The sequence below is a fragment of the Danio rerio genome, chromosome 15 (assembly GCF_052040795.2).
Source record: "Danio rerio strain M-AB ecotype USA chromosome 15, GRCz13ab, whole genome shotgun sequence".
Taxonomy (NCBI): domain Eukaryota; kingdom Metazoa; phylum Chordata; class Actinopteri; order Cypriniformes; family Danionidae; genus Danio; species Danio rerio.
Genome location: NC_141035.1, coordinates 45,162,309 through 45,181,304, shown reverse-complemented (window position 1 = coordinate 45,181,304; position 18,996 = coordinate 45,162,309). Strand labels below are relative to the sequence as shown.

The window sequence follows — 18,996 nt, the reverse complement described above, 5'->3', positions numbered from 1 at the left end:
ATCTTTATTTTAGTATTTCATGTTTTTTTTTTTATACTAAATTTAGATACCTTTTCTGTGTTTAACTCATTTTACTAGTTTTGAAACCGAAAATCTGAAACCCTATTTTCGTTTAAAGCACACTTAATTATTCTTTGTTGTTTAGACCCTTTCTATGTGGTCATGTTATTGGCCCATGAACATTTCCTGCTTGTTATCAAACTATATTTTAGAACATTAACAAGAGAATATTCAATCATAACTTAACGTTAAAAAAAGCTATCATAACATTATTAATTAACATGTGGCTCTTTTTGAATTCCCGGAAGCTATAGAAATTAAAAATGCAAAACAGGAAATACGTTGAGATTATTGCTTTTGTTTAGGGCTTTGTGATTTGGGGAAAATACCTAAGTGTGATATTTTTTTACAGATATTGAGATTGCGATTTGATTTACAATTTAATTTTCAAATCAAGCTTCAGCTCAATAATTTGTAAACCGTGTCAACAATTCTGTGACAGCTTTTAAAAATTACCTGTTTCTGTTCGGTGTCTGTGACTTTGAAACCAAAATATTATATTCATCTTATTCTATTCTAACCAAATTCATTCTATTCATATTGCAAATGCTGTTTTTCTTTGGTATTCATTTTTCAAATAATGCTTTTGAAGCAGCAGATGACATAATCCCACTTGTCAGCGCTTTGCTGTTTTGTTTTGTTTTTAATTGTGGGCGTAGTTCGGTTGCCCAATTCTGATTGAGCAGAACAGAAGTGTACTCACTCAATTGGCTAGTTAGGCTGTCACACACAACAGGTGTTCTGTCGATTTGTCCTACCTTGTCAGATTGTCCTACCTCCCTTTTAAAAAGTAGGTAGCATCATTTTTATGATGCAATAAACAAGCCATCAGATTTTGCTACCAGTGTAAATGTGCAGTAAAGTGATATGAAGCTGTAATCCGCTTGTTAAGTGGTGACGTGTTTGTGACGTATGTAATACTGTTTCCGGGTCCAAGCCGCCACTTATTTGAGTGGAGAAATCATTTGTTTATGATCACGTTTTATTTTATCACACATTAAAGTTAATTTTATATAAAATCATAGTGTACACAACTATCTCTGGGCTTGCTGCATAACAAATACGAAAAATGTAACAATTCATAAAAAAATAATCACTTTCTGGCCATCGGATATTAGGCATGGACATATATACTGCGATCGTGATTTTCAAAAGCCTTAAATCGCTTTGTCAACGTTTATTATTACCATTTCATGAGTCTCCCCATTCAGTTGAATAGAGCGCTTGGACCTGGAAGCCGCTTTGCGTGACGTCACACTTAACGAGCGGATAATCGCCCTAACCTACCTTAGACCCAACCTCAGAACTGATAAAAAAATTGTTGGTAGGATGAAATGTCAGGACACCAGCACTCATGCATTTGCTCTACGAGGAGGAAATTAACTAGTACATATACATTTCAGATCGCAGCCTCTTGCGATTAACAAATTGCAATGTTTCAAATTGTGATTGCGTTTCGATTTTGATTAATCGCACAGCCCTATTGTTTACATCCCTCAACATGGTCCATATACACAATTTAGAAAAATACTTTTGAGAGTGCATCTGAAAAATAAAAAATAACAATTATATTAGGTAGTTTAAGTAGCTACTATCTTAATCCAGTCTCTCTATTTTATATCCAGTATGTGACTTAGAAACAAGCCCCAGAATCCACCTTTCAACATGCTAAAGGTTCAACTTCAAGCAACCATTCTGTGCTGTTTACACGTGCCTTTAAGAAGCAAACAAAAGAAGGTAAAGTTCACGTGAAGCCCAGAGGAAGAGTGAAGCCACATGACTGGCCTTTCAGAAGAAATCTGCATGTGAAAACAACACTCTGGCTCTATAAGCGTTAGCAGCAATTACTGTAACGGTTTAAACGGCCCTGCGCTACATGTTTACACATGAAATGGGTCACTGTGTGAGCTCAAATACCGAACAAATTAAAAAGGGAGGGAAACTGCTGGGTTAAAGTGTTAAAGTACTAACAGCAATATTATCAGCATCTCACTTCGCAAAACTATGACACTGCAGTTTTCAATATTAGTAGCAAAAGATTATTATTATTGCAGAGAAACAAATCAAATGCTGGGTTGTTATGACTCAACATCTGATTAAATATGGATAAACTCAACCATTGGGTTAAAATATATTTAAATGTAATTGAAAAATTTTACTTAACTTTTGGTTTGTCCATATTTGACCCAAGGCTGGGTTAACACAACTCAAGTAATTATTTTAGTGTAAAAAAAAAGTGTAAGAAATTTAGGTTGTAAAAATATTGTGGAAAGGTTATAATAATGTTGGTATAACTTTCACCTACACTAAACATTCTGGGTTATTTCAATGCAACTTTGGGCAAAATATGGACAAAAACCAACAGCTGGGTTATTTTTTTTTTAATTACATTTATAGGACTGAATTTTACCCTGAGTTTTGGTTTGTCTATAATTTACCCAATTTGGGTTGAAGTAATCCAGCATTTTTAGAATGTACTTTTAATTACACTTATATAAACATATAAAGCCAAATATTCATGTCAGCAGGGCTTGACATTAACACCCGCCAAATGCAGACATTTCAGCGGAGGTGGGTAAGACAGACACTCCCACTAGCCACTTTGGCTGGTTGAAAATATTTTCCCAGATAATATTTCTTAAAAGCAGGGTTCAACAATAAGGATGGTCCAATATGCATGCAAAGGCAATCTTAAAATTGAGAAGCAACATGACAGACTAAAGTAAATGCGTTTGCGCAAGCAAAAGAAAGCAGGTGAATACCAAATGAGAGGATAATCACTCACGCTAACAGCTTAACGGCTTGATTGCTTAACGTGTGCGCTCTCCCATTTCTTTGCGTGACGCAACTGTGCCTAGAAACACAACTGACGTGATCGGTTCTCTTTCAAATAGACTCTACAAAAAGTGATGAACAGAGTTCCAGATATGTCTTTTAGTAAGCAGAACCAGTTGCTTTCACTTTAACTGTTATTTGAAAAGATTATTTATAGGTCTAATGTTGACCGTGTGTGTGTGTGTGATCATCCTTTTATTATCACATGGTGTGTTTTTCACCTGCTTTCTTTTGCATTAATATGGTTTAATTATCTTTTTTTTCCACAATAACATTGCTTTAATATGAGATTAACTCTCCATTTATGTGTAGTTAACTGGTGATCAGTGACCTTTAGCCAGGACAGATTACTGTGCATATGCTTTGTTAAATAAAAACTATAGTATACAGCTATATTTTGCTTCTTTTGGCACATTTAAAATTTGTGGCCAAGAAATAAATAATTGTTTATGTTTGGTGTGGTCAAATAAATTTGGTAAATTCCTCATTTTGAGCTCTGAAAATTATGTGAAATTAATTATATCTGTAATACCATGAAACCATGACCCATTTGCTCATGATTATTGAAGCTCATACATGACACACAAAAAGTAAAATGAAATGAGGAGGCATGTGGAGATAACGCAAACTCTAAATCAAGTAATTTTAGCATGTCTAAGTCATATTTATGTGTATAAAATATATTTTCCCAACAACAAAATTGTGGCTAGTGAAAATACAGAGTGGCTAGTAATGTTGGAAAGCTACTAGCCACAGTGGCTGGTGATCAAAAAAGTTAATGTCAAGCCCTGCTAGGGCTGTGCAATTAATGGAAAATCTGGTTTCGATTTCGATTTTGGCTTCTAACGATTATGAAAAACCATTGATCGAGATAAACGATTATTCCATCATATACTGCCCCCTTTCCAGTTGTACACAGTTGTGGCTCTGCAAAGCTCAGTTCCATGTGAAAATGACTAAAAGCATGTGCTGTAATTTAACTTTAGCAGCACGGGATGTGCATCATTCATATTTTTAAAAGCGCGAAAGAGCACATGATCTGTGTGCGCGACATGCTTAGCCTCGGACAGGCTCGAGACGAGCAGAGCACACACATCCAACGCCATCTTATTGTGACCGCTTTAATTGTCAAATACATGCACATTTTTTTCAGAGCATGGTGTTTAGTGATAATTCATATTAACCCTCATTTGTCTAAACAAACAAGTTGAGAATCAAAAGACATGCGAAAGAGAAACCATATCAGAGCCGCAATATTCCTGCTGCCGCCGACTGTTTTTATTATTAATCCAACAAAAGTAGAAAATCCCTCACTGCTCTTGACTGAAGGACTTTTGTAGCTGAAGCTTTTTTCTAACAGTAAAGATGCTTAAAGCACAGTTTAAACATAACAGATTTAATAACTCATTTTTTTTATCTTTGCTATGTTGACAGTATATTATATTTTACTAGATATTTTTCAAGATACTAATATTGAGTGCCATTCAAAGACTTAATTAGTGTAATTAGGCAAGTCATTGAATAACAGTAGTTTCTTCTGCAGACAATTATAAATATATATATATATATATATATATATATATATATATATATATATATATATATATATATATTAAAGGGGCTTATAAAATAGAGCTATTAAAATAGGTTTCAAAATATTTAAACCTGCATTTATTCTAGCTGAAATAAAACAAATAAGCCTTTCTCCAGAAGAAAAAATATTATAGGAAATACTGTGAAAAATTCCTCTGTTAAACATCATTTGAGAAATATTTATATATAAAAAATGTACAGAAGGGCGAATAATTTTGACTTCAACTGATAATCGTTTTGAATAATCTTGATTACAATTATGACCAAAATAATCGTGATCGGAATCGAGCAGCTCTGACCCATGCACGTCAGTTTTCAGCGACTGTGAAAAAAAAAAAAAAAAGAATGATGTTCTGAGAAGGTTTATAAAGTAGAAATTGACATTCGCAAAGATTTGCTGTTCCTCATGTAGCACAAATGGCGACAATAATTACAGCTGGCTTAATGTTTTCCCTTTTGGTCCCCCTCGACCTTTAAAACATAACGAAAGGATGTAACAGTGCTACTATGTATTAAAACCCACTTTGACCAAGTAGGTCACTCAAAACCAACACTCAAATCAACAAATGGCCAACACCAAACTTTCAGAGGATAGACCGAGACACTTTTCCAGTTCGTGAAGGACACGCGACGGCATGTGCACCTCTGATTACCTGAGCCCCAGTGTGATACACCGAAAAAACAGATTAACCAAATCCAGTTTCCAGAAAGTCTCTGCCTCCCGTTATCTCAGTTTTCCCCGTGTGGAAGCCTCCAGCGGACCCCAGGGTCTCTCCAGCGCCCCTGTTCCCCGTGCCGTGCAGCCGAGCGGAACGAGACGGGATTCAGACACACATGACTACACAAAGCCGTGATGAAATGAGTTTACTCGCTCAGAGCTGCGATCACAGGCCTTTCATTTCCACCCGACTCCAGCACAATAACAGCCCCTGTTTCTCTCTCTCTCTGTGTGTGTGTGCTGGAGATCAAGAACAAACTACCCATGTCTACCCAAACCACCTGTCTTGGGGTTAGACAACATAGACGAGCACTTTAAAACAGCTGCCTGAGATAATAACCCTTTAATTAAATCACTCATCAAACCAGAGGGCGGAACAGGTAAGGATTGGGTGTTTTGATGCATTCTGGGTAAACGGGGAATTATAGGCCACATTAAGAAGAACACAAACTTAGTGAGACAAGACGTTGTGAGCTGCTTACACTGACAGTGTCTTTAAATGCACCATTAACATAGGAGGCAAATCCTCAAAGGCATTCACTGCAAACAATGCTGGGCTCCACACAATTCCTTCAAGTTGCCCCAACACAAATCAATTAAGCTGATTGAATTTGTCTTAAAAATTTAAGTGGACTTAATATAAAACAATTAAGTTGTCAAAAAAACATTAAAAAGTGTGTTGTTCTAATTCACAATAAATAAGTAGTTTGAACAAGCAGCAAAAGTTTTTTGTCAGTGTAAAGGCAATCCCACAATGCAGTGCAATAACCTGTAGTCAAGTGTTTATTGTAAACAGATATCATAAAACTAGTGACTGTTACATTCATTTCATATTTGCATAAAAAACTTATATAAAATATATATTAAATCAAATACAAATAATTTTTTTTAAAAAGTACTGAAATTAAAGACATGTAAAGTGTTGTTATAAAACAAATAAATACGTTTTATATTTCTAATTAAAAACTGCTTAAAATGTAAAAATAAAAGGCAACGCAGTGGCTCAATAGGTAGTGCTCTTGCCTCACAGCAAGAAGGTCGCTAGTTCAAGCCTCGGTTGGGTCAGTTGGCATTTCTGTGTGGAGTTTGCATGTTCTCCCTGTGTTCGCATGGATTTCCTCTGGGTGCTCCAGTGTCCCCCACAGTCCAAAGACATGCGGTACAGGTGAATTGGGTAGGCTAAATTGTCCGTAGCGTATGAATGTGAATGAGTGTGTGTGGATGTTTCCCAGAAACATGCTGGATAAGTTGGCAGTTCATTCTGCTGTGGCAACCCTGGATTAATTAAGAGACTAAGCCAACAAGAAAATGAATGAATGAATGTATAAATAAAATGATTAATTCAAATAATATTAGACAAAGTAAATAATTAATTATTGGAAAAAAAAGTTGTATTGTGAAGTCTAAATTTAAATTTTATGTTAATAATAAAATTGTATAAACTGATAATACAAGTATAATATATACTGGAAAACCACTATAATTGAATTTCTAGTAGTTACAAAACTATTAACACATTTTACATGCTAATAAATATTTATTACCTATTATCTTTTTTCTGGAGAAGACTTGTTTTAATTTGGCTGCAATCAAATCTATCTATCTATCTATCTATCTATCTATCTATCTATCTATCTATCTATCTATCTATCTATCTATCTATGAATAAAAATATCATATACACTCACCGGCCACTTTATTAGGAACACCTTACTAGTACCTTGTTGGACCCCATTTTGCCTTCAGAAGTGCCTTAATCCTTCTTGGCATTGACTCAACAAGATACTGGAAACATTCCTCAGGGATTTTGGTCCATATTGTCATGATAGCATCACGCAACTGCTTCAGATTTGTCGGCTGCACATCCATGATGCAAATCTCCCGTTCCACCATATCCCTAAGGTGCTCTATTGGATTGAGATCTGGTGGCTATGGAGGCCACCCGGTGTGATCTTCTGCTGCTGTAGCCCATCCACCTCAAGGTTGGACGTGTTCAGAGATGCCCTTCTGCAGACCTCGATAGTAAAGAGTGGTTTTTGAGTAACTGTTGCCTTTCTATCGGCTGGAACTAGTCTGGCCATTCTCCTCTGACCTCTGGCATCATCAAGGCATTTGCGCCCACAGAACTGCCGCTCAATTGATGTTTTCTCTTTTTTGGAGCATTCTCTGTAAACCCTAGAGATGGCTGAGCGTGAAAATCCCAGTAGATCAGCAGTTTCTGAAATACTCAAACCAGCCTGTCTAGCACCAACCATGCCATGTTCAAAGTCATTTAAATCACCTTTCTTCCCCATTCTGATGCTCGGTTTGAACTGCAGCAGATCATCTTGACCATGTCTACATGCCTAAATTCATTGAGTTGCTGCCATCTGATTGGCTGATAAGAAATTTGCGCTAACAAGCAGTAGGATAGGTGTACCTAATAAAGTGGCCGGCGAGTGTATAAATAAAAAAAAAAAACAAGAATAAAATTCAAATGATACATAAGATAGAAATATTTTAAACAAATAAACAACATATTTCTATTCACAGGAAAACTAATAAATGTATACAAATGCCCAACTATCATTTGAGTTGCAGGGTTTCCTATACATACAGTAGATCAGAATGCTGCCTATGTTGCATAAAAATGCAGCAAACTAGGATACAGAGCAGAACTAGAGCAAAGCGTGTTGGCATGAAATCTGAGATGTGCTCAGATAAAAGGGATTCCCCGTCTTTAAACACTACTATCAGTTCTGCCTGAGCGAACACATCACTCCATCCTGTTGACAAGCAAATATTCCTGGAATGACCTGTAAGTCATAAAACTCTGAGGGATCTGTTTAGAAAACAGTGTTTAAGTGCAGGATCAGATACTATCTGGTTCTGAACCCCCCTAGAACCAATCCAGGAGAGTTAATTAACAACACCGAGTACAGGAAACGCAACCCAGAGGCAATGACCACATCAAAGCCCAATGAAAGTGATCTGGATTTATGAAACTCACGTTCTCTAGCCTCATTTTTAATTATCAAAGTCAGTGTGTCCCCCGGAGTAAAGAGGCAAACTATTTCAATCAATTGCTTTCAAGAGAAGAAGAAAAAAGCATATTAAAGCGGTTTAGTTCTCCACTCGTGCGCAGCTAAATAACAATCAAACTTTTGTTGACTTGATTGTTGGTTCCTGTATGAAGATTATGAAAACAGAACTGCATGCAGGTCAAAACAAAGCATTAGTTCCTCAAAGCTGACATTGTTTTCAATGCTTCTGTTTATAGTCAAGAATATTTAGCAAATTCCCCTTTTACATTTCTATTTTATAAATGCCATAATCGTCTGTCCAAATAATAAAACATTGTGCACTGAACAAAGCTTAGTGTGCTGTAAAATACATATTATTATTAATCAAGTTTTTGTTAAAACATATATGAAAGAAAATCAATGTCAATTCTATTTATATAGCACTATTATACCCTTCCAAATGTTGACCAATGTGTTGAACAATACAAATCACAAGAAACAAATATAAAGCTATAGCTAAAACAAACGATTCTCACTAATAGTTATTATAGCTAAGGGCGTACTCACACTATGCTATCCGAACCGTGCCCAGGCTGGTAAAGGTGTTTTAATATTCACTGCTGAAAGTTCAAACACTCAAAAACAAATCCATTGATGCACAGCTCTACAGATCCCGAACCATGCAAGCCAGTGGCGACAGAGGCAAGGAAAAAACTTCACCAATTGGCGAAAGTGAAGAATTAAAAAACCTCACAAGAAACCTGGCTCAGTTGGGCATGACCATTTCTACAATGGCCAAACGTCTTGTGCAGAGCTGCAGTCTAGACGTCGGAGGCTGGAGAACGCTGGACGTCCAATGAGATTAACATAGTAACTGTTATAAATCTGGCTTTTCTTTCGAAAGCAGAGGACCAATTAGAAGAGCTCGAAGTGGTGGCAACCACTGCAAGCTTTTGTTTATAGTAGGCATGATAATAGGCATGAGGCATATATAGGCACGACAACTGTTTTATTTAGCGTTATATCATGGCAGAGGAAGCGCTCATTGTGCCTTTGTCCTGATATCCTGAGTTATATGATTCAATCTTCAAGTGCTCAACATAAAATATTGTGTTGCCATTTCTAATGGGTTTGTTATTGATCATTATTCATTCATTTTCTTTTCGGCTCAGTCCCTTTATTAATCCAGGGTCGCCACAGCGGAATGAACCACCAACTTATCCAGCACGTTTTTACGCAGCGGATGCCCTTATCATTATTACATCACATTAATAAAATCTCGTCACATGGACCTTGCACTCTTTTGCTTTTTTAAACCTAATTCTGAGTGCCGCAGCTTGCATTTTTGAGGCAAAGACACATTCGACCGAACACATCTTTGCTTCTAAAAACACCAAAATCGTGAAATTTGTTTTTCACCAAAATAGCGAAACCCTTTCCAATTTTTTTGTTTGTGTTACAGAACTGTAAAATACTAAAAAAAAATTCAAATGATTATTTTTGGTTTGCCAAAGTCACACAAGTGTCAATTTCACATCTGCCACATCCACAATGACAGATGTCACATCCATAACCAAGCTTTTTCTCTCATAAATGCAAAAATGTAAAATAAAATAAAATCATGTTTGTTCTATAGAGAGACAACGCTTATCCTTTTGATTAGCATTATTTCTTTTAGCTTGTGCAGTTTAAATCACAGGATTACGACAAAGTTTGTTGTATACTGTAAACTCGCATACTTTTTTGGTCACATCCATAAAGCATGTATATTTTCCTCATTTCAAATATGGAAACTGTTTACAGATTAATATTTTTTGGATGGATACCATAACTCGGAGGTTAGTTGCTTTGGAAAATATAAACAGACGTTTCCATATAATGCAACCCAGGCTCATTATTGGTACGTACCCCATTATACATTTCTGGAGATCTGTTAACGCTTTTTCAGATCTCAAATTTCTCTCGCGAGTGCCTATCACGCCTGCTGTTCTCACGTAAATCCACCAGAAGCTGCGGTCGACTGACTGATCGATAACCCCACCCACCCCCTTCTCTAAACCCAACTAATAGTGTCTTCAAATATACCCATAGACCCGATCACCCCCTTCCCTAAACTCAACCAGTGTTTTCAAAAGCAATCCAGAAAAATAAAAGCCCTCGCGGCTGGTTTATTTTTACCAGGTTTTCAGATCTTGACATGTTCTCACCCTGTTATTTACTTGTTGTTGTTTTTTTTTTGCCTTTTGTTTTATCTGCTATCTGGAACCATTCTTTGTCGGACTCTAACCCTGTCGTCACGATCATCTCCTCTGCATCTCAAGTACGCCAACATACACAGTGAGCCACTGGGAAAACTGGTAGAAGCGAAAAAGTCGTCTACACAGAGGTAAGCAGTCAGCTGGAAGCGGGAAAAAAAACAGAAGCCATGGTGGCATCATACTGCCCCCTAGCGTTCATTTGAAAGGTTTTAAATGCCGCAAAACATAGCTCTGGCTACATAATTCGCACTCTCCAGAAATGTATACAAGGGTACGTTTTCACAATAAGCCTGAGTTTATATAATGGTAACATATACTTTCTATGTGAATTTTTGTTTTAACTTCTTAAAGCAAATGTCACATCCATAACGCTGGAATAGGTTTGAAAAAAAAAAGCCAAGCATATCCGGACACAGCCACTGTAAACAGAAACATGCAATGCCGTCCCTGCCTCCGAGCTCTTCTGATTGGTCCACTGCTGTGGAACTGACAGTGATGAGCTGAGCTGCGTGTGAAAGTTGAAGATCTTTTAACTTGACATAGCATCTCTAAGTGTGTGCAGGGTTTTAAACAGACGTGTGAACCTATACAGGTCTCACGGTTTGGTTCGGTTACGATTATCATGCCTTCGATTCGGTTCAATTCCATATCTCGATGCATCACGGTGCATTGCCGATGCTTTCTATATACAGTGTTATATTTTTGGGGGGAGGCTATAACATGCTGTCTGTATAAACACAGAGACACACAGCACCACACAGTCTCTCATTCAAACACATACACAAACATAGACAGCACCAAACAAACACACACACACACATACGCGCACACTTAAGCCCTCGCAACAGGGAGAGCTCGCGCTGAGCGGAGCAGAAAAACGGAAAAAAAAACGAAAAAAAGAAGCACTTTTCCGACGGTCCCTTACTGAGAGCTCCTCTCAGCGTGAGCTCTCCCGGCTAAACACATATTATCATATATTGCGATGGCTTAAACGGAGCAGTGCTCGTAATGTCGAGCAAAAAAAAAAAGAAAGACAGCTGTGAAACATAACCAGCTTTGTCTTTTTGTAGGAAACACACTTTAGATGTTTTTAGGGTAAGAGGTTTTTGAGTTATTGCCGTCTATAACTGAATGTGTGTCTCATTTCTGGCGCCCCCCTGGATGTACAGCGCCCTTAGTAAATGCCTATGGTGCCTATGCCACGGGCCGGCCCTGAGTTGGCTGAGTGTTGAAAATACTCGCGCTCACCTTCCTCACGACAGAGCGCATAGGAGATAAATGACGTCAGTACATAATAAGCGGTTATGATTATTACTGAACCGATACCGAATTGTCAATGTCTGCATCGCGGTGCACCGAAGAAACAATTAATTTTGACACCCCTAGTTTTAAAAGACACAAGTGTAACAGTTACACACGTCAATCAAGCACGCGTTTAGTATCAAAGACAATAGAAAAGTAGCACATTTTAAAGAAAAAAAAACACATTTTGCGTGAACAGCCCCCTAATATACATTTTTGTATGAACTACCCCTTTAAATCCAGCCCATGTTTCGTGACTCAGACTAGCTGTTATGTTATTTTTTTCCACATGATCTCTCTCTCTCTCCATATGCATCCTGTAATGGCTGTCAGTGTGATGCAATGCTCTTCACAGCTGTGTCCACCAGCGCTGACCTCCTGTCCTGGCCGACTGCGGATGGCTGATTCATTTCCATCTGTATAGCCGCAGATGAGAGATTCCCCCTGTCTCTCTGCCTTCCCCTTTTCTCAGGCCATTCACAGGGGGCTCAGAGCCAATGCATTCAGACCCACTAAAGTCCTTCACACCAGGACGCGCTCAGAGGGGATTCTCCTTGACTCTGACCCACTCGCGCATTTGCAATTCATCATCTTATACACAATAACAGGAGCTTTGTCATTCTGTTTACACTGTCTGACAGCCATATTTGAGCATTGACGTTCGGTCATTAACAACCAGTTTAATTAGCATTTAGGTCCGCATGACAAGATTTTAAATATCTGTCATTCTTGCAGGATGTAACTGATGATATGCAACAGGTTAGAGTTGAGCAACTTGTTTTAAATAAACAACAAAGATTTTACTCCAAATTTAACACATAAATGGAAAGTATTAGCCATATTTTGCACATATCTGCAGAGTTAATAGATAATTTGATTTAAATCACTAGTATGTTTTCCAATAAAGAGTTCATAATACACAGCAAGACTCAGATTTATCGATTTATTCCCAAACAATAAATTGTAACATATTTCTTTTATGAATTTAAATGTTGCAAAATCATGAAAGATACACTTTATTTTGTAGTTTACTATGTTTTAATTTAGGGTTAACAGTCTGTAAATTTTAAGTCAGTAAAAATTCACACATAAGTGTCCTATATCAGTATTTTGTCCTTTTTTTCAGAGAGGGTGCTCGCTGCAGAGCCATTTGAGCAGAGCTGAGCTCCAGCGAGGGGGAGCATGAGCTCTCGCTCTGCCTCCTGTAAGCTGTTTTAATGCGTACACCAACCCCACCCCTAACCCTACCCCCAGTGACATCACTCGTAGAAGAAGTGCAAAAAAGGTGGAGCTCAAGCTCAAGCTCCCCCTCGCTGGAGCTCAGCTCGCCCAAATGGCTCTGCAGCGAGCACCACTTGTTTTTTCAGATTTCTGATAAAGACGTTTGCAAGTCTTTATACAGGGTAAATGTAGAAATCCTAAAGGTAATTTCAATACCTTTTTAAGACTTAAAACTTTTTAAGACTTTTAAAGACCTTCTCAACATATTTTAAGACCTCGTCGCCACTTTTAATGGTTTTAATCAGTATCAAACCTTTAACTTAAACAGTTGTAGGTAAATGGAGCACAACCATTCAACAAAACTCTGATAATTTCGGAAGAAACAAAGCTTGAAAGAATAAATTAAGCTGTTGTTTTCAGCGACAGGCTTTAGCCACTGTTTAAACACGTCTTTCTCCAACCAGGAGTACTTACATTTTGCCGTCTGTTCTATGGTTTCGCTTAATGTGGAGAGCGTCACATCTCCTTCCCGCGTTTGTCGCAAATTACGTGACATCTCCCGAACGGAGGAGTTGACCGGACATGAACCGGCCTGAAACAATCTTGTGGATCGAGCACGCTATTGTTAACATTAGGAGGAAAATAAATATATATTTTTGCTTTTTTTTTGGAGTCAAATACTTTGGACAACGCTTGACCAAAACTTAAGACTTCATAAAAAAGAGATTTAAACGTTTTAATACCCTTTAAGGGCCTTAATTTTCTCATAACTGAGTTATTAACTTTTAATGCTTTTTAAGATCCCGCGGACCCCCTTTTATAAACCCTTATTCGTGTGTTGATGGTCTGTCATTAACTACCAGTTCAATAAGCATTTCAGACCACAAGATGATGACAATCTTTTAACTATTCTGCATTTTTTTCAGGATGTAACTTATAATATGCAACAGCTTAGAAATGAGCAAATTAAAAACTTACTTTGAAAAACAATAAATATTTTCATCCAAATATAACACTTAAACAGTTGAAGAAATCCTGTTGGAAAGTGTTAGCCATATTTTGAACATATCTGTAAAATTAATACCTTATTTAATTCAAATTACCAGCAAGTTTTCCTTTTTTCAGAGCACATAATATCTAAAAAGACTCAAATTTAAGAAGTTTTAATTGTAAATCATTTTTATGAATACAATACTTCAATTGTAATAAAAACTAAAAAATGTACACTGTATTTTAGGGTTAACAGATAAGTCTGTAAATCAGTATCCGAGCTGTAACTTATCAGTATTTTTTCCCTTTTTTTCCAGTGCTCTGATTAAGATTCTATAAATCTTTATAAACCCAGGTCTGTGTTGACGTTTGGTTCAGTTTAATTAGCATTTAGGACCATAAGATGATAACAAACTTCTAAATATTTGTTATTTTTTTAGGATGTAATAGATCATATGCAACAGGTTAGAGTTGAGCAACTATAAAACAACAACTATTTCTGAAAAACAACTATTTTATCCCAAATAGTACACATAGATGGTCAAAAAATCCTGATGGAAAGTATTAGTCATATTTTGAACATATCTATACAATTAATAGATAATCTGATTCAAATTACCAGTGTTTTCTAAATTTTAGCGTTTCAATAAAGAGTACATAATATTAAACAAGACTCAATTTAATGCAATTTTAACACATAATAATGCAATTTTAACACATTTTTATGAATATTTATGTTGAAAAATCATGAAAGATATGCTTTGTTTTGCAGTTTATTATGTTTATTTTAGGGTTAACAGTCTGTAAACTTTTAAATAGTGTCCTAACAGTAAATTATCAGTATTTTTTTCCCTTTTTTCAGTGTTCTGATAAAGAATTTTATAAATAAAGGGTTGTGTGTTGATGTTGGTCATTAACTACCAATTAGCATTTAGGACACAAGATGGGCTTTTAATTATCCATCATTCTTGCAGGATGTAATTGATGATATGCAACAGGTTAGAATTGAGCAACTTAAAAACTTATTTTGAAAAACAACAAAGATTTTAATTCAAATTAAAATCCAAAACCATATTTTGAACATATCTGTAAAGTTAATGCATAATTGGATTCAAAACACCAGTATGTTTTCCTTTTTTCAGTTCACATAATATCTCATACAACTTAACATTATCAAGTGTTAATTGTAACACATTTTTATGAATACAATACTTTAAAAATGTTAATCCAGATCCAATAATCCAAATATAACACATAAATGGTTGAAGAAAGACATCCACTGTGCAAAACATATGCTGGAATAGTTGGCGGTTCATACCACTGTGGTGACCCCTAATAAATAAGCCGAATGAAAATAAATAAATGAATGAAGTCTTTATAAACCCAGGTTTGTGTGTTGATGTCCGGTCATTAACTACCAGTTCAATTAGCATTTAAGACCACAAGACCATAGCAATCTTTAAAATATCTGTTGTTTTTTCAGCATGTAATTAACAATAAACAACATGTTATAGTTAAGCAACAAAAAAAAGATTTTAATCAAAATATAACACATACATGTCAAAGAAATCCTATTAGAAAGAATTTTCCATATTTTTGATCTGAAATCTGGAATTCCAACATAACAACAAGTGGGTCTGAAGGACATTTAGTTCACAATAGGACTATTAGGTTTTCAACAGGATCATATTTCCATGTAGAGCATCACCAGGAATTCAACGCAAATCTTTCAGAGGTTTAAAACGGCTTTTAACTCCAAAAAGAATGTGCTCAAACAAGCACGCTTCAAACACACAAAGGGAAAATAGGGCACAATGTACTCCATTAATATAAAGGAACTTTCCATATAATTCTATTAAACAGTAGATTTTGGCAGAGTATTACATTTAAATTTAGGGTGAACAGATATGTCTGTACAATGTATATGTTATATATCAGAAAATCACAAGTATTTTTCATCACATTCAGTGTTCTGATAAAGATTATACAATATTCAACATGATTCAGACTTATCAAGTTATTCCCACCTAGTGTATTAAGAGTTGTAATAATATTATAAAGATAGTTTACACTTGATTAAACAACTTTTATTAATGTAATACTATAAACTATAACAATCTAATATGTTTTTATTCTAACTTGATTCAAATGTTTTATAAAAATTAAATCATGAAGAATACTATTCTTACAGTACATTATTTAATATTTTAGAATTAACATCTATAAATTTAATAAATACTGTCCGAGCAGAAAATTGCCATGAGGAATTAAAAGAAAAAAAAGTACAAATATTTGACATATTTTTTAAAAATTCTGAGTGATTAAACTAATTTTGAGTGAATAATTTTGTGTTTTTTGAGTGAAATTAAGTGAACAAAAACAAAGATTTGATTCTATTTAAAATATATTAAAATTGCTTTGTTTAAAAGCATCCATTGTTTATATATCTATTTGCTAAATTACATGACAATACAGATATATCTGATTCATGAAACCCCTAGAGGTATAAACCTAAAGTTAAGAAATCTGACCTAAAGAAAAAGAAGTGCAACAATACAAAACCACATATTCAGAGCATAAAAACCAACATAAAATATGCAATGATATTAACGTTTTACCAATGCAAACCCTCATTTAGCAAGTCAAAAAGCTTCTCTGAACAAGCTTCTCAAACAAAGTCATGCATACAGACAGACAGCGCTGTTGTAATGTAAGAAATCCTTTTCTCTATAGTCGAATTCAAAATTCTCTTCTGTGAATTTTTATTTTCTTTTTCAAATATTTCCAGACAAAGCAAGGAATTTTCACAGTAATTCCTATAATATTTTTTTTTCTCCTGGAGAAAGTCTTATTTGTTTTATTTGGGCTAGGATAAAAGCAGTTTTTTTTTAAAAAAACATCTGAAGGTCAATATCATTAGCCTCTTTAAGCATTATTTGTTTCCAACTGTCTACAGCAGTGGTTCTCAAACTTTTTTCATCAAGTACCACCTCAGAAAATAATTGTCACTCCACCAAAATGAGCAGTATTGAAACACAGTAGCGAAGTAGGCCCAGTAAAGCAGCTACAACTTTGCACAGTTAAAAATTGTGGCAGATTAGCTTAGAAATATAGGCTATATGTAATATATAACATATCATATACATCATTTTTGATAAATTTTGAAATGTGTGTAGCATGTACATGACATTTCATTCCTACGCGTACCACTAGAAAGAAACATGTGTACCAGCAGTGGTACACGTACCATAGTTTGAGAACCACTGGTCTACAGAATAAACCAGTTATACACTGACCCGCCTAATTACTGTACATTGCCAAATTAAACCAATTTAGCCTTTAAATGTCACTTTAAGTTGAATACTAGTATCCTGAAGAATATCTACTCAAATATTATTTACTGTCATCATGGCAGAGACAAAATAAATCAGTTATTAGAAATAAGTTATTAAAACTATTATGTTTAGAAATGTATTGGAAAAATCTTCTCTCCGTTAAAAAGAAATTGGGGAACAAATATTCTGGAGGTCTTCAGCTAATACCAAGTCTCTTCCACCAAACAGCATCAACACAAGCCCAAAGACGCCGCCACACCAAACAGGCACACAAACGTCTCACCTTGTTTCCCAGAAGGCGATCGTGTGTCCCGCTGACATGCGTCCTCTCTAAAACCTCATGTATCCTGCAGTGCCGTCTACATTCCTCCTCAAACACCAAAACATACCGACTCCCACGTGAGCGAGCGGGAACTGAAACAGCTTGAGACGGGAGGCTGTGTCCTTCTTCCTCCTCCCCTTCTCCCACACACCTTCCCCTTCCCCCTTTCCTTGTGTCCGGGATCGACTGTGAGATCGGGAGCAGGAATGCTTGTGGTCTGTCTGAACGGCTCTGCTATAATGAGCCTGCGGAGAGCATCGCATTTACACAAGAATTCAAACCCGCCTCTCTGAAGTGCAGACTCCGCCCACTCCTCACACCTATTCACCAGAGCTCCACCCACAGCTGAGGAACTTTTCTGACAAAGAATTTCACACCAGAGCACATTTTAAAGGAGAGTAAAAAAGTTGTTATTTTAAATAAGCTTCATTTAGGGACTTTTGTAATTGTAATATTTGGACTTCTTTATGATTTATAGTCTTCATTTCTATCATGTGTCTTGACAATTTAATTTTGTTTGTTTGTTTGTTTTGGATAGTTATATCTTTTTGTGTTCTTTTTTCGTGTTAACATTATTCTCAGTGTTGCTGTATACTACAGCAATGAATGTTTTTTTTTTTTTTACTTTGGTATTAATATGTTAAAATATAAATCAAAGTTCTACCCTTAGACATATGTTTTTTTAATTAATACAAAACTGTTGGTTTCACATTTTATAAATATATAATTTGATGTCATTATAATACTGTAGGAATGTATTATATACAGTGCTCAGCATAATTGAGTACACCCCATTTTGAAAATGAATATTTTGATCCATTTCTCAGTGAATATGGGCTATGTATTTTGGTGCATTTAAACAAAACAGATTTATTAAACAGATATATTAATGAAAATAATATTTTAGTCACCATAACTTTTTTACTCTCCTGTAAAATGTGCTCTAGTGTGAAATTCTTTGTCAGAAAAGTTCCTCAGTTGTGGGTGGAGCTCTGGTGACTGGGTGTGAGGAGTGGGCGGAGCCTGCACTTCAGAGAGGCGGGTTTGAATTCTTGTGTAAATGCGATGTTGAGTACACCCCAATTTGAAAATGAATATTTTGATCCATTTCTCAGTGAATATGGGCAATGTATTTTGGTGCATTTAAACAAAACAGATTTATTAAACAGATATATTAATGAAAATAATATTTTAGTCACCAAACATATTTATAAATTTAAAGATAATACAAATAAATCCAAGCTAAACCTTGCAAAAAATGTTAAAACCCACAGAATTTAAACAAAACTTTTCTCTTTTTTTGCTTCTCTTGATTTTTCCCCTTTTTTAAAATTTGTATTTAATATTTTTCTATAACATA

At 35.6% G+C, this 18,996-nt stretch overlaps 1 protein-coding gene across 18 annotated transcripts in view; it reads right to left on the bottom strand.

Moving 5' to 3' along the window:
- Positions 1 to 18,996, bottom strand: part of tiam1b (TIAM Rac1 associated GEF 1b) — a 209,083-nt gene that overhangs the window by 143,934 nt on the left and 46,153 nt on the right. For 10 of the 18 annotated variants that reach the window (XR_015509885.1, XR_015509876.1, XR_015509879.1 and 7 more), the window contains exon 1: positions 17,598 to 17,877. The exons of the other annotated variants lie outside the window; for them this stretch is intronic. The gene's annotated coding sequence lies outside the window, so the exon portion shown is untranslated. Of the gene's footprint in view, positions 1 to 17,597; positions 17,878 to 18,996 lie in introns of those variants that run through there. 18 annotated transcript variants of the gene reach the window in all.